The 13462-nt window shown below is 34.9% G+C and overlaps 1 protein-coding gene and 1 long non-coding RNA gene across 6 annotated transcripts in view; one reads left to right on the top strand and one right to left on the bottom strand.

Moving 5' to 3' along the window:
• The window catches only part of SGCZ (sarcoglycan zeta), a 1125109-nt gene that overhangs the window by 679157 nt on the left and 432490 nt on the right, over window positions 1–13462 (bottom strand). The window lies entirely within an intron of this gene.
• LOC121039748 (uncharacterized) lies at window positions 1516–12803 on the top strand. The gene is made up of 4 exons (XR_005794967.1): window positions 1516–1641; window positions 4035–4239; window positions 6405–6499; window positions 12309–12803. It is a non-coding gene; the product is annotated as an uncharacterized LOC121039748 (long non-coding RNA).

The following is a 13462-nucleotide window of genomic DNA, read 5'->3' as shown; positions in this document are numbered from 1 at the left end:
CAAACTGAGGGTTGATGGGGGGTGGGAGGGAGGAGAGGGTGGGTGATGGGTATTGAGGAGGGCACCTTTTGGGATGAGCACTGGGTGTTGTATGGAAACCAATTTGACAATAAATTTCATATATTAAAAAAAAAAAAGAAAAAAATGTGCATTTATAAGCCTTAATATTATGCTGGATTTCACAATGAGTTTTAATGTTTCAATGCTTTGTTTACTCAAAAAATTTGTGAATTTATTTCCTATAAATTTTTTTGTATCATCTCACTTGTACTAACTATTGACTCATTCTTTTTGATCTTTCTTGGGATGGATTCGGTATAAAAGAATTCAAACTGTTGTTCAAATGGATTTAAAACAACAACAACAACAACGCTAGTTCACCATTTGTTTGTGGCTATGGTTTGTTGATCTCTACTGAGTATTGATTTTCACATTAAACCACACTTCCTATTTGCTGTTATTGAAAATGTTAGCAAACAAACTGACTTGGAGAGACATAAAGCCAAATGAACAATTAAGTAGCTCTATTACTAATTGGCTTTTTTTTAAGTGTCAACTGCTTTTTTCATAAAGCACTAGGGAAGGCTTACTTGTCTCCACAAACAGAAAGTGCAAAGAAACAGTATTTTATAATTGCCTATGATAGTCTTCATTTCATAAGCTTGTAACAATTTTTAAGCCCTCAATTCCTGTAAGCAAGGCTCTTGATAAGCCTTTATTTATGAATAACTTCTATGACCAGTCAGAAAAACATATATAAAAAGATCATCTGGTATGGAATGAGACTCACATAAATTTCTGTATCTGGTCCACGATCGGTATTGGTAAAATTCACCCCTAATAAAGCTCTGTCTGGTGCCCTTATTGCTCATAATTGGGATGAATGATTTACAAATAAAATATAGATGCAGCCCCTGTCATCGAGACATTTTAAACAGGTACTCTACAATGCATAGAGTATGGAGAAGAGAGAAATAAGGAAATGAAAAATACATTTAGGGCAGGTTCAGGATAACTCCTCTATAGTACATTAAGACCAGGCTCGAGAAATATGCATAGTTGAAAGAATATTATCACATAAAATCTAAGATATTTTACCAAAAACAGCTAAGCTTTCACCTGACTACTCATGAGGGAGTTTCTCATAGTCAGATTTCAGTAACGTTATCAGTGAAGGCCAGCGACCATTAAGAGAGACATGAAGGATGGACTATGTTGTGACAGGCATGTGGGACTCTATTAGAAGTTATTTCAGTGGAAGAACATACTTTTATAATTTTTTTTTTCAACGTTTATTTATTTTTGGGACAGAGAGAGACAGAGCATGAACGGGGGAGGGGCAGAGAGAGAGGGAGACACAGAATCGGAAACAGGCTCCAGGCTCTGAGCCATCAGCCCAGATCCCGATGCGGGGCTCAAACTCACGGAGCGCGAGATCGTGACCTGGCTGAAGTCGGACGCTTAACCGACTGCGCCACCCAGGCGCCCCGGAAGAACATACTTTTAGAGCCTCTCTGTGCATTGCTTACTCCTTTCTCTTTGCACAGTATTCTACCTATGCCTGTATTCCAGTATTTTTCAAACTGTCATAACTGTATGCTTACATTTCTATCTCCTGTGATAGGATAAAAGCTTCTCAAGGTAAAAGTCTTACATCGAATTCATTTTCTTTACTCTCAGTGCACATTTCTCTTGTCTACATATACTAGGTGATCATTAATAATAATGGAAAGAAATATACTTTCTACTAAAAAAAGGAACTAAACTATTGACTTAAATGGGTAAAGGTATAGCGAATACATTTTGTCAAACATTCAGGAGATACAGATGGAATTGTTCTGATGTTAATACTATTTCAAGAAATCTCACAAGTTGTGAAAAGCCAAGAATAAAACATATCACACTGATAAGTTTAAACTCCAACAAAAAGTCACTATTAAAAATCTGTCAAAATTGCCGAATATTCACTTTATTTTATTGAGATATTATGAGAATTACTTCTGGACACATTCACATGTCCCAAGCACATCTAAGTCTTTCTCTCCTCCTGTGCTTATTTCACCACCCAATCCATTGTACCATCTGGCTTTTCACCTATAGCTCTTTCTAGACAAGTGCCACCATCTTTCTGGGCTACAGTCTGGGCTGCATGGCTTCCTGAGATAGGCGTATGGATGGAACCAGTACTGACTGACATCCCTTCTTCCTCTCCACTTACACTTTAGGGTTCATAGAATATAAACCTCAGAGCAGTCAGTACTCTTGCATTATAAATCTTAAACCGATTGTTGCCTGTTACATAAAAAGATGACAGAACTGGCCAGATGAACCGCAGTTTTGAGTACAGGGTAATACAACACAGGGAATGAAGACCTCTTTCAATTCTGCAACACTACTACTCACCAGCCACATCACAAAGAATTGTCCATTAAAATGTAATCAGAACCTAAAAATAAATGTTATTTTTAAATAAACCTTCAATTTTGTAACAAGTGGTAATAGGTTTGATTTTATTATTATTTTATGAAAATATGAGCCCATATTTTTATGATCTATCAACTGAGTGGTAACTATAAGATGAAATCCACAATTTGGTAAGCAACTACAATTTAAACTCTCTATACTAATTGCTTTAAAGGTGTTATGTAGCTTAAATATTCTGAAAATGATTTAAATGTGTCAATTCTCCTAGTAACTCTAGGACAGATATACATATATAATCTATATATATAATATATTACGCCCATTTCCAATGCCCTTTTTGGTGTTTTCACACCATATTTTTACATACTGTTTTAATTTCTTCATTCTATTATAATACGGGTACTGTGAATTGAATTGATTTTAAACATATTGAATACCGAGATGATTTTCTACATGGGGGTAAGAAGAAACTACAAAGATTGGCCACTAATTAGAGTCTAAATACAATGATAACAGAATTTCAAGAGCTAATTATATGCTCCATTTGAAGATTGTTAAAAAACTTAAATCTAATAACTTTTACAATATCTTCCTGTATGATGGTGTATTGTAGCTACATTTTTTCTTACATAACCGATAAATTACAATGATAAAGTATTTCTCTCCCTGTGCACATATTCAAATATGCTACCTGTCCAGAAACATAGTCAATTCATCTGGCTTAAAAAATTTGTGTGTAGGATACATGTCAGAGTCTTATAATGAATTCTTCCTGGATGGTGCTTAACATCAATACCCAGAGTGCTTAATGTCAGGAAATCTTTACCAGTCTTCAAACTTCTCCCTGTACTTTGGGATTGCAGATTCTCCTCAATTCAACTGTTAATGCTAAAATTCTTATTTCAACAAAGTCACCTTTTTGTCTGATCAATCTATAATTTCATCATTTTCCCCTCTCCTCCAATAATTTCCTAACATAGACAATTACCCCTAAGGACAGAGCCACAGACCAATATTCTCAAGTGGTATCCAACGAGAAGTTTAATCATTCCTGAAAAATCTAGGACACCACAGTATGAAATTTCATATTAAAAATTCAGTGCCTTAAATATTGTGCAAGGCTGCAAGTGTTAGGCTCTGGGTTACACATTCAAATATGTGATAGGTGCAGAGTCAAAATATATTTCAAATACAATAACCTTGAAAATAAATAATTTATTTCTCATTTCTTTATTTTCTTAGAAAATTTCTGTAACTGAAAAGCAATTAATATTTAAACAAATTAAAGCTCACCTTTAATTTACAGAATATTGTTCAACTATTACAATGCAATTTATTTATACATACAACCAAAATGCTTTTGAAGAAAAGTAAACTATAATCCCATTCAAATAAAAATACATAAAACTCTATTTTTAAATGAATGGTAAATGATCTGGAAAGATTTCATACCAGAGAAACCAAGTTATCCCTAAATGGGGCGGGGGAGAAGGAAACAAGGGAAAAGTAAACTTTTACTTTTCACTCGATTTTCTGATTGTTTGAACCATTACCAGAAAATCGTTAAAAAGAAATTTAGAAAAAAAATGTATTTTATTTTTATTTTTCAGATGAGGTTGTTTTCTCAAGCTCAGGTTCTCAAAGTTTCATTTCCTCTGTAGTTAGTCTCAAAACAACCACAATGTATTTGGTATTTAGTACAGTTTTGGAAAAGAAGTTTATCCCACAAAATATCAAGTGATCTTGAACTAAAAGTCCAGACTATGTTCTTCCATGTGACATCAAGTAAACAGCTTCTAATGATTTCTTGCTAAGGTAAGCTATTAACATTCATGGAGAGTCTATTACTGGACTTGATTACCTTGTGTATCAAAGTGACAGATCTACAGCCGCTATGACAGTATTTCAGCTCACGAGCACCCATGGCCAATTAATCCCTTATGAATCGGACCAGAGTTAGCCAGCTGTGACAGCTTTGGAAGCGTGTGGGTTCTCCTTGATAAAGGACACCACAGTATTTAAACTCACATTAGGGAGCATCTGCAAAGGGGCCTTAACACAACTGCTTCAGGGCTATTTTAGGAAAGGTTAGCCCTCCACAAAGTGGCCCAGGTCCCCAGATCAAAAGAGCAAAGCATTCTTTAAGACTTGACTCTGAGACAAACCTTCTGTTTATTTAAGAACTTGAAATTATAAACATTTTTCTAAGAAAATCATTAGTCCTGGAGTGGTGTTATAAAGTTAGCAACATTGTCTTATATTCTGATTGCATAGAGCATCTAAGTTAACTTCTCTCTATCACAAGCACAACTGCTCTCAATGGGGAGCATTGCAGAGTTTTGTGTTTCAGGATTTCAAACCCCATTATGCAAATGAATTATTTTTAGATCCCAAAATAATGACCTACTCGTTGCCTTTTGACTTTCACCAAATAACCAAAGCACAAGAGGAATAAGGCAATCCCCGCATATTCGTGAATCCAAGTAAATACAGGAGGAAAACATTACAGACAATTATTTGATAAGTAATACATGGACATTGTCAGTTAACAATATGATAGAAAAGAACTGGGGTCTGATGAAGACTTGTGGGAATTTAAATTGTTGTTAATAAAAATCACGAAACTATCTGTCCTTTTTTATTTATTTATTTATTTTTAAATTTTTTTTCAACGTTTATTTATTTTTGGGACAGAGAGAGACAGAGCATGAACGGGGGAGGGGCAGAGAGAGAGGGAGACACAGAATCGGAAACAGGCTCCAGGCTCTGAGCCATCAGCCCAGAGCCCGACGCGGGGCTCGAACTCACGGACCGCGAGATCGTGACCTGGCTGAAGTCGGACGCTTAACCGACTGCGCCACCCAGGCGCCCCTATCTGTCCTTTTCTAAAAACTAGCTTGGGGAAAACACGTATCCTTAAATTCATTTGCCTGCCTTAATGAGAAATATGCTAGAATATAAACATCACTTCACAAAAAAAAATTATGTCTGTATTTTACAACCAAAGAATGGCACGTAACTATCATGTGACCTTTGTAAAGTGCAGGTGACAACTTTTACAGCTTAAACTGAAACATTAAAAATTTACTTCTGGGACTAATTCACATTTCAATAAAATCCTTGCAATTTTTCCTATGTTTTGTGGGAATACTGGATAAAAGGCTGAGTATATATCCTCTTAAAAAGACATGCAACTAACAGTTAGTGAGCGTACTGCCTTACGGAATTCATCTCCAATGTTGCAATATTTGGATTTACTCTAAAAAGGCCATATTCGCTGTGCATTTGGAACTCAAATTTAACTGAAGGCAGTGTATTTTTATTTGCTAAATCTGGCAACACAAATCATCTTAGTTAATTCAAAAAGCATAGAAATTCAGGGTATATATGAAGGAATGAATCTGAGTTCAAAATTTTTCTTAAACTTTTGTATGTCAAATGTAGGTCAGAAAGGTAGGGAGGATTGTTAAGATAAGTCACAAGAAGATCCAATCATTAATATGAAGCTATTATTTTCACAAAGTAATGCCCTAATCATCAATTTTTACCCATTTATGTAATTAGTATAATTAAAGATAATTATTCTGTCACAGTGCTTTCATGGTCTTCATTAATTCAAATATATAATTATATGAATTTTGGTCAGCTAGAAAAGAGGGATTTAAGAATTCATCACATACACAAAAATCAAGCAAATTTTTGTAAAGTATGTATGTAAGGGACTTCTATATTAAAATGCCCCCAGCCGATACATCATAGGGTTATTGAAAATAATGCTGACCTGCTGACTAAAGACACCTAACTATTTACTAAACTCTAGAAACAAACTTTATTATCTTGGAGAAGAAAAAAAAAAAAAAACAGCTCTTTTAAAACCCCATAGAATGCTATTATGTCCTGCTTTGATCTTCCTATAAACTGTAATTCATGAATGCATTGTACATGTTTCTAATCTAGACACATCTAAATGTGTATTCTAGGGCTAGAATATCCATCAGCAGGTTGCCCTGAAGAAACCACCTTTCCAGCTGCATTGAGCCAGAACTGCACCAACTTCTCTAACCTGTGAGAGGAGGTTCGTGCCAGCACATTTTTCAGTAGACTGAACTACATAATGGAAAGTGTTTCTCAGGTGAAAGCTGATAATATGGGTGAATGCCAAATTGATGTGGATGTCATACTAACATGAAATTCTGAAAGTCGTTTTCAGCATGGAGGAGTTCTATCTATTTATGCTAGAAATTGCATAGATATATTTACATACCGAACGCTGGATTCTTTTGATTACTGAAAACATCTGGTATTAAATCCTGACACTGAAATTGATTAACTATGGAATACTGAGTCATAAATATATTCTCCATGAACCTCATTTTCCTCATATGTAAGTTAGATATTTTATGACCCATCCCATCATAGATATGATCCAAATATGTCATTCTTCCCTATATGCAATATACACAAGTAACCAGTTTTTAGTGATAGTTCATTATCAAGCCATGGAAAACGGTAGTATAGAGTGAAGGATACTGAAATTAATTCTCTATGGATGTCTCACATTTCTGCTCATTTTGAGAACAAATACACTGATGTCCTCTGTTCAGTATTAAGTACTCAAGGACATAGGTATAGCTAACAGCCTTGGAAGACAGAGATAGTGTCACCCTCCAGGCAGAATTTTTTGCTGTCTAGTATAATAATAATTTCTCTCTGCGGGAAATCTTTCATAAAAGACTGCAATCTCCTATAAAAGATCCCAAGCTTGTGACTCCTCAACTGTGATGCAAATCCATGGTGTATGCAGAGCCCTCCAGGACCCCCTCCCCTATTTCTCCTGTGGACTTGGGACACTCAAGGAACAGATGTGAACATGACGGTTACATGAAGGTCATACTTCTTGCTGTATGAGTAATAAAGCACCTTGCCTCTGACCCAGGAGGCTTGATCTTCTGCCAACATGTATGAAACTAGGGCAGGCTAACACTTTAGCTTGCGAGAAGGTAAAAATCTCAGACTTTTCACAATTTTTGGCATGTACTCATCATGGTACCTCAAATATAGTCACAGGAAACATTGTCAGAGCTTGTCAATGTATTTGAACGGGGGTTAGATCTTTACAAAAATAGTATTTTTCCTAATTAGGGTAAATAATTTAAAATACAGTCTTCTTCAGAGTTTTCTGTGTATTTTTTTTTTCCTTTGGATCAATACCACAAAACCTAAAAAGCTCCACTCCCTACCCATCTAAGGTCTAAATCCTATCTATTGAATCTCCAAGTATCTTGTTTGTAAGTAAGTGTTATTCAACACACTAGAGAGTACGCTCCATGAGGGAAGGTGTTTTATCTCCTCTCCTCCTTCCTCTATGCCCAGCTAGAGCAGTGCTAGGAACAAAGTAGAAACATTTAGAATATTTGTCGATACAGTGCTGTAAGTCGGTATAGTAATATATCACAAACTGATCTCTGATTTAAACAACTGTCCCGAAACAAAATAAATATTTTGCCTCTTTTATTTTTCAAACTTAATGATACAATAATATTCTGATTCGGATTACACCTAAGAGTACATTTCATCAATAAGTACTTTGGACTAACTACCTAATTATAAAATGCACTTTCACATTTTAAAAAGAATAGAAGAATATACAAATAACATTAACCAGACAATAACAAAATCTCTGAGATGTAAAGAGTATAGGATCAGATGACTGTATTGCTACTTGATAGCAATTTGCTTACCAAGTCATTTAACTTCACTGAGCCTCAGTTTCCTCACATGTAAAACGAAAATGATTATTCCCAACTTAGAGGTCTGCTGTGAGGTAAACGACTGAATTTATGCAAAGTAATTAGCACAGTGCCTGGTACACTGTAAGTGCGGAATGGTTTGTAAAAGGTATGTTACACAAAATCTCTGAGATCTATCTTCATCTAATACAACTAAAATCAGGCTCCATTAACTAATTATCAATAAATTCAAAGGCAAATCAAAAACATAAAAAAAAATGTGCAGGGATATCTTACCCTACAATTTACTGAATTCTGTGTTCTGTCTTCTAAAATTCATTATGCTTATTCACTGGATAAATGGTTATTCAGTTTACTTTGATCTTTTATGAATAACAAACTCTATGAATTAAAGTTATGGGGTTTGGAGGTAGATAATTTTAAATTTAAATTTCATCTTTGCCATTATTAGCTGCTCGACCTTACAAAATTTGCAGAACCTCTCTGATTATCCTCATGTGTAAAGTAGGACTAATAACATCTAACTTAGTTTAGTATATATTAAATAAGATCATAATTTAAAAATAATTATCACAGTCATTAGTTTAAAAAGTTATTTAAGTTAGTTGCTGATATTCCCTAAGTTCTTCAAAATGTGATTTGCAGGTTTGGTTTCCCTCTATAGTCAGATAATGGTTAAAGTAGTCTCTGAGATTGCTCTGCCTGTCAAGTTCTTACGAAAACCTTGGATATCAGCCTTCTAGAAGCATCTGATGCTGTACTGCATGTGTAATACTGTTCACTGCAGCCAAACTTTGAATGAAAATACAGCTGCTGTCTTTGCGATCTAAAAGTGTCAACAAAGACCATTTCCAGGATTACCAAAACCAGCCACGGAGCCCCCAGATTTCTCACATCTGTCCAGTTACAAGCATAATTTAATCTATTGTCTCTTTCTTCTTCATAAACTTCAGCTCTACAGCCTGAACTTCTTTTATCTCAGAAACTCTTTGTTTCATCCAGATAGTTAAGCATTTGATGTTCTTAGCTCTTTAGATATCTGTAGAGGAAACACTGTGTTGCAGGCCAAAGATCCTTAAGAAAAATTCCAACTCCAGTTCATATTTGTTCACCAAATATATTAAACACACACACACACACACACACACACACACACACACACACACAAAACATTGGTGAGTACACCTATAGGTGTACTAATACCACACAGCAGGTATAAAGAAAACCCAGTGGTGACTCAATATGTACCCGCAATGGTTAAGAATTAAAACCACAAAAAGGAAACAATTACCTGTTAGTTTATATAAACTTAGTTCTATACAGCCTCTGCAAAGAAGTCTTTATACTGCAACTATTTTATGAATTATAAGTGGGGAAGCATACAGATAAATGGGAACTCTGGGTTTCACTATGGGACACACACACACACCATGGGAAAGATGAAGAAGAACCCTGAGATGGTGATTTTGAGTTGCAGTAATCAGCATGATGAACAATCATTTACATCCAGCTCAAGAGTTCTTTCAAGTTATTTTTCCCCTTTGAACATATGCATCCTAGAGTCATTCACTAAAGAGCCATGAAGAAATGACCCCCAAGTAGCAATGAGTGTATCTAGTGCCCAGATGCTACTTTCTAAACACTACTTCCTATCAGGATGCCTTGGAAAATGGTTAATTCCAGGTCTGTAGAGGGAAAGTAGAAGAACAACAGTTTTGTCAGAAAGTGAATAAATGCTAAACACTAATGGGAATATATCAAAAAGCACATTGGAGCCACAGTGAAGGGCAACTCCTAGTCAAACTTGAGATCTGGAAGGGAAAAGAGCACTTCTTCAAAGAAACGTCACATACTGAACAAAGATGTAATAACAGGAACTCAAAAAAAAAAAAAAAAGCAATACCAACAGTTTATTGGAAAACAAGATTACTACACAGCCTCAAAAAATCACCCAAGAAATTACTTCATTAAAGATGGAAATGCATATTCTTAAAACAAAGAAAACTAATGGTTAACATGTTAACCAAACATACAGTCTCCTAAAAATAATGGAATAAACAGACATAATGCCTCCTGATGTGATACAAAAGTGTCAACCAGAAGCAAAGCAGTATTCTTGCCAAAATGAATCCAAAATGAATCTAGCTTCATCCAAATAGGAGATATTTTACAAAGCAACTGACTTGACCTCAACAAAAATGTCTTAAGAAAGACAAAGATGATGCAACTGGGGGGTCAGTGCTCTAGACTGAAGGAGACTGGAGACACGTAACAAATGGCATATGCTTGTCCCTTGATCAGCTCCTGGAGCAAATCAAGAAAAATTGCGAACAATCATAAAAAATGTAAAGATGAACTAAAAACTAGAAAATATTGAAACAATAATACATACTGGCTGATGATAATCATGTTGCTGGTATACAGGAGACTAACCTTGTTTTAAAGAAATATATATTAAAATATCTAGGGATAAAGAATCATGATGTATGCAGTTTTATTTTCAAATAGCTCAAAAATTGAAAATGTGGCAAAATGTCAGCAACGGGCAACAGGTGGCCTTTGTACTATTCTTTTAACTCTTTTAGAGACTTAAATTATTTTCAAAATACATGGAAATGAAAACAATATGTAAAATGCCTAGCAAAGTGCGAGATAAATACCAAGTACCAAGAGTTCACCTCTGGTATGATGCCCTGGATCTCACATTTTCTGACAAGTTCTGATGATTCAGCTTTCCCTAAAACCCCAGTAAATGACACCCCTAATTTATATCAGAAACCCAGAGTTGATTTCTCTATACCTCACAGAGTCATAAAAAAAGTTTGAAATATATGTAATAACTTTCTTTTTATGATAGAAATATAAAATATATATAATATTTTTTGCATCAAAGTGATTACATTTTAAAATATTTTGGAAGAGTAAGTCTCTGTTATATATATGAAACATTTTCTCATATGCTATAAAGATGAGGCCTATACAAACTCATAACTGGAGGCCTGAAATATAACTTAATTTTATTGCTATGAAACTAAATAAATTCCTCCTTTTATCTGTTCATAGACAAGTGCATACCATCTTCTGGCAATGATTCCCACAGAATGGTAAGGCAGATAAGTAGACAGGATGAATATACTACCCCTCCATATATCCTACAGGGAAAAATGTTGTGCAACAATAAAGTCCCAGTTACAGATAAAACTATTAAGCAGGACACATAAAATTATAATTATCTAAAAGCCTCAGTAAACAAGTACCTTTTATGGCATAACAACAGCGAACATCAATGACAAGAGAAAGTATGAGAAGAAAGCCATGGTAAAGATCAGTCACCAAATTCCTTTGCTCAAAAATGGTTAAAATTCTGCCCAAAATTTTGCCTGCAAAAAGTAAAATCAAATTAAAAATAAAGGACCAATATTTAAAGGAGCCACTTAATCCTGGTGGAGGCAGGTTATCAGGTACATCATCATCACTATCGTATTTGCCAATTAATTATCAGTCAACTCTTGTGTATAATACTCTTATTTTTAACGAAGTCCCGTTATATAAGGAAAAATAAAAATTATTATGCGACTTACTTGTGGTATAGTTTAAAAGGGTTATATGCAATTCTCGAGAAATACTGCAATTCAAAAGAATACATTTATTTATTCATGTTTCAGGTCTTCTGAATGACAAACTTGAGGTTGGGACTGTATCTTCAAAATATTAGTCCTACATATAACAAAATCCCTGGCTTATACAAACTCAATAAACAGTTGTTTAATCAGGGAAATAATAATTAATCCATTGTTAGCAGAATTTCATTCATCTCAGATTTAATATAAAAAGTTTTGTAGAGAAGAACAATAGAAGATTTTGAAAATTTAAGTTTTTGCAGAGGCTAAATTGGAAGCTCTCCTGTGCTTAAAAGTTCAGAACTGTATAAATTCTATCATATGGTGTTTTATTTCTAAACACTTCCTTTAATCTTCTTTCATAATGCTTTGAAGCTACTCTTGTCAATATGTTGAAACCTCTCTCCTGCCCTCGAATCTGGGTGAGACTTTAACTGTGTCCAGTGGGATGATGGAACTACAGTCACAGTACAGGAAAACGGACGTCAGCAAGTGGTCTCTGCTTATGTTACAGACACCTCTGCAGTCCTGAACGCTGTACAAATCACGCTAATAATCACTAAGAAGTCTTCAAGAACAGAGACTCTACTGAATTCATATTGAGACTTGCCGTCACTATCAGAACAATGCTATATATGACAGAGACCCCTGGTTGCTTTTGATAAATGAAATCAGTGAACGGGAAAAAGGTAAGCAACATAGTGACAGAGTCCAAATAGTGGAATCCCAATTCTAGGTACTACATGCAGAGTAGACTTTTGGTCTCATTTTTACATGATTCTAGAAAGTAAGATTTTAGTCCAGTAGACAGTATACTTTATTAAGCACTAAAATCTGTATGACAAAAAATAACAGAGAGCATATATATGATTTTTAACTATGTCTAGCTGTGCATTTTAAGGATTTGTACCATGTGTGTGACATTTCTAATTTTATAAAACCTTTTGACATGTGATTTAATGTTCTGTAAAGGAAAACACTGAATGAATAAGAGGCTGTGTTCTTCCAGTGACCGCACCAGCCAAAATAATTTATTTAGAGACTTTATGAAATGCAGTGGGGTTTTTTTGTTTTTTTCTTTTCTTTTTTTTTATGGATTGAGTTTCCGTGTAATGCCCTATAGTGATAATGAACTGAAACAGTTCTTCCGTTTCAGTTGCTTACCAGAACACCAGGAATGACTTAAGCATTATGGGAAATAGAAAAGAAATAATATCTTATCTGTTTAAGAAGATTTCTCCAAATCTAAAATTGTATTTTTATTATTTAAGGAACTTTTGTGCAAGAATGGTAATCATAATTTAGAGTTAACATTGTGTCGTTTCTTGGCTGTGACCCCTTATTACCCAGCATCCCTTCCCCATCGGGATCCAAAACCAAGCTGCTAATGGTCACCATTTCCCACCAAACACTCATCCTCCTAACATCAAGAAATTCCTGAGTATGATTTACTGTTTCTGTAATGTGGCATCACAGATCACTTGGTGGGAGGAGGAGGGGGAAGGGAAGAGAACTGTGCTGATCATTCACAGAACTCTCACTTCAAATGAGATTCCAGTGGTCCCGTCCTGGCCATTGTTCATGGTGTCAGTGAGTTGATCACTGACAGAATTCATTTAACAGATAAAACGAAACCCAAATACTCCTCATAAATCAGATTAATATCTA

This window comes from Herpailurus yagouaroundi, unplaced genomic scaffold (genome assembly GCF_014898765.1).
Source record: "Herpailurus yagouaroundi ecotype Mexico unplaced genomic scaffold, PumYag 181, whole genome shotgun sequence".
Classification (NCBI taxonomy): domain Eukaryota; kingdom Metazoa; phylum Chordata; class Mammalia; order Carnivora; family Felidae; genus Herpailurus; species Herpailurus yagouaroundi.
The sequence above is the reverse complement of the archived record's forward strand: the minus strand, read 5'-3'. Positions and strand labels throughout refer to the sequence as shown.